We start from the raw sequence: 3,983 nt of genomic DNA on the forward strand, positions 1-3,983 counted from the left end.
TGTGTTCAATTAAAGGTAGAATTAAGTATAATGTTCAACATATTCATTACAGTATTTGGAATATGAAACGTTTAGATAAAATGAAAGAAGTTTCACCACAACTAAGTTTTACATAAGAATTAGAATAAAGCTAAGCAATCTGCACTGATGACCACGGGGATGACCGCGCCCTCACATGGGACGAGTGGATCCCGCGTGAATTAAAAAATTCCGAACCCATGTGTGTGTGCACGCGCGAGCAATCACTCCCATGGTTCCTGTAGCTCGGTTGTAAGAATTATTCTCTACTAATGGGGGGCACATGTCCCCGAAAAACCAGGGCCCATGTGGCCCTGGCCAAGTAGCACGGTTGTTTACATAATCCAAGTGCCGCTGGTAGATTCTACCAAAAAAATCACAAATTCAAACCTGGAGAGCCAGGTACTTATTTGATTCCAATCTTGTTTGCAACATCCAAAGCATCAAAGTCAGTTGTCAAACGAACATAAGCCTTCTTAGTCTCATCTGGCCTGAAGCGGGAGAAAAATAATTGACAGCGTATTAAATTTCTGCAATAATAAGTTGGCGAGTGACTTGTAACCGAGAGAAGAAACTTTTACTTGCTGAGAGACTAAAACAGATTACATGAACAAACCGAACACTTGTGTCATCTGGCATGTCATAATTTCCAAAAGTAAGATTATAATCACGACTACTAGCATAGAAGGGCCTAACATAGCTGACCATTCACAGCAAAGAGATTTTTAAATATGCTAAGCAGTAATATGATAAGATGATTGGGTGAGTCATACTTTCGGTAACATTCACAAAATATCCTTCTTTCCAAAGTAAAGCATTTCAACATGGAAGGCTGCCAATATCAATTCTTTAATGCAAATGAGTAAAATTTCTAAAACTGGCATCCACTCACAACAGAACGCGAGAACTTGTGAAGGCAAGAATTAAACAAACGAACAAAAAGAATAATGGGAGAATAACAATATCTTCATTAGTCAGTGAAATTAAATTAGTTGAAGCAAAACAATAATGAGCGCAGAATGAATGAGCAAGCAGTTCTTCTTTACCTGATCAGAGTGTTCACATTTTATTTTTATTTTTTTTTTGTCTGGTGTCATACATTTTCTTGACTGCATCCTTTATTTTCTTCTTGTCAGCACGAACGAAAACAAGGGTATTGCTGTCTTCTATCTTCTTCATTGCAGATTCAGTGGTGAGTGGATATTTCAGAATCTGGTAATGATCAAGCTTGTTCCTAGAAGGAGCTCTAATGCGAGGAAACTTGGGATTCCTATCCTTCTTCAATGTTTTCAGTCAGTGAAATAATCCTCTTTGACTTCTTCTAAACGTTGTCGAAGCTGATTTCACGGCCTTGGCAGCTTTCAAGGCCTGAGCCTTTGGGTCTGACCTTTTTGCCGGGTCAACTACGAATTACATGAATTGAAATTAACATAGACAACGGTATTTCAGCAACAGATGTAATGCGTTATAACAGAAAACAATTCAACCATTGGAAATTGCCACGAGTATAAAATATTGTCTCAGGGTCAGACAATTGCTGAACATAATTGATATCTGCTGCGGGTACTCTACTCTACACTACACTGTACAACTCTGAAGAAAAATTAGGGTCTGTTAATGAATGAGTTCTGAGTACAATTGTATTCCTTTCTTGCAATGCCAATGGAGATGACAAATAGTCAACGCAAATCATTTTTGCTTCTTCAATAAGAATTCACAAAAATATATACAATAAAATCCAGCCGTCTCTGAATAATAATCCTCTATTTGTAAAGCAGCTATCTAATAAACCATTAAAAAAATTATCTTCTTCCACCAATTACAAATTGGAGGCTCGCAGCCATTATTCAACAACTAACCATGACCATTTCCCCCAATCTTTCATAGCAACGAGAAATTATCTATCATAAAAGTCTACTTTAACATTCTGTATCCCACTTTCACTGTTAATGTTATGGTAATATTTATTTGTAATCATGCCAAGAATCAAGAATCACCGCATAATAAATTAATAAAACGAATTCATACATACGGAAGCCATTGTTGATATGAATAATTGTTGTAATAACAGTCAAGATCATCCTCTCCTTACTCTTCACAAAAGTATTAGCTATCAATGGGGTAAGCTAATAAAACATATATCGAGAGGAAAGGGGATCTAGCCTTTATATAGGAAATAATTGAGCCGTCCTATTACGACTAGAATTCTAATTAGGGTTTATTTCCGACCCACATACTTTAAATTACCACATCAAATAAATTACAACCCGTAAGGTGTAAAATGTCCAATTGATCACTTAATAAATTTGGTCCAAACACAATTATCATTATGAGCCATATATCTAACCCGTAAAATTTTGCAATCGAATGTGAAACCCACATATGGAATTATTAATTATTCCAACATTCTCCCACTTGGGCAAACATTTGATTGTCATAACAAAATTTTAAACCCGGGTTAGACTACATAGGTTGTCACAAAAGTATAGCTCCAATGGTGACACCTTACGTAACATGATCCGGTCCAACAAGAATATTAACACCTAACATGGAAGTCATTACACCAATTTAAGAGATGTAAGACCATTCCACAGCTACAAATGTCAACATCCTTATCGACATGGATCCCCATCCTCCAACCAATGTGGTAGTATGTGGTATGAACTTAGCACCAAATGTGATCAAAAACTATGCTAACTCATATCGGTCCTCATAATGCTTCGAATCAAAATTAAGTCACATGTCTCTAAAAGAGACTCATCTTATGTCTTTGTAGTTATATTTCAAGATGCCAATAATATAAAAAGATATAAGTCAAATGCATGCTTAAAAATAGTTCATGGATAGAGGAAAAATTATTTTATTATCAGAAGGGGCTGTACCCGAAAACATATGGGTTACCTACGTACCCCGCAAGGGATCAAGCCCAAAACGTAGTTCTTTACATAAATAACTCCCACTAACCAAAAATATCAAATGTTTCCACAATACCCATATTAGTAACATGTGTTTTAAAGACTTTTGGAGCGAGTCCCTTAGTCAAGGGATCTGCAACCATCGCCTCTGTATTGATATGCTCTATTTTTGTCTGCCCTTCTTTGACTCTGACTCTAACAACCAAATATTTGATGTCAATATGCTTTGATTCACCAGAACTTTTATTATTCTTTGAAAAGAATACTGCTGCACTTATCACAGTAGATGGTGATCGGTCTTGAGATGGAATCAACAACTCTCAAGCCAGAGATGAAATTTCTTAACCAAACGGCTTGGACTGTAGCCCCATAACATGCCACAAATTCAGCATGCATAGTAGAAGATGCCACTAAAATCTGTTTAGCACTTTTCCAAGAAATGCACCACCAGCTAATGTAAAAATGTAACCTAAGGTTGATTTCAAATCATCTTGACATCCAGCAAAATCAGAATCTGAATATCCTACCACCTCAAGATGATTTGTACGTTGGAATGTAAGCATATAACTTTCAGTTTTCTTCAAATATCTCATAACTTTCTTAGCTACTTTCCAATGTTCTTGTCCTGAATTAGACTAAAATCTGCTAAGGACACTTACTGCGTAGGCTATATCCAGTCTAGTGCAAACTTGAGCATACATCAAGCTCCCCACAGCACTAGCATATAGGATCATCTTCATAGACTCCCTTTCCAACTCATTCCTTGGATATTGAGTTTTGTTAAACTTATCTCCTTTTATGATAGGTACATCACCAGGTGCACAATTCTGCATATTAAACCTTTCTAGAACACGTCGTATATAAGCTTTCTGAAAGTCCCAATAAACCACGATTTCTATCACGATGTATTTCAATGCCAAGTACATAGGACGCTTCTCCAAGATTTTTCATCTCAAAATTAGCAGACAACATTTTCTTTGTCTCATGAAGCAACCCTAAGTTACTGCTAGCAAGTAGAATGTCATCAACATACAGTACAAGGAAAATAAA

At 36.4% G+C, this 3,983-nt stretch overlaps 1 pseudogene; it reads right to left on the reverse strand.

The window, feature by feature from the left end:
- Nucleotides 1-1,425, reverse strand: LOC111410882 (annotated as a pseudogene).
- Nucleotides 1,426-3,983: the final 2,558 nt, after the last annotated feature.

Source organism: Olea europaea, chromosome 15 (assembly GCF_002742605.1).
Source record: "Olea europaea var. sylvestris chromosome 15, O_europaea_v1, whole genome shotgun sequence".
NCBI lineage: Eukaryota > Viridiplantae > Streptophyta > Magnoliopsida > Lamiales > Oleaceae > Olea > Olea europaea.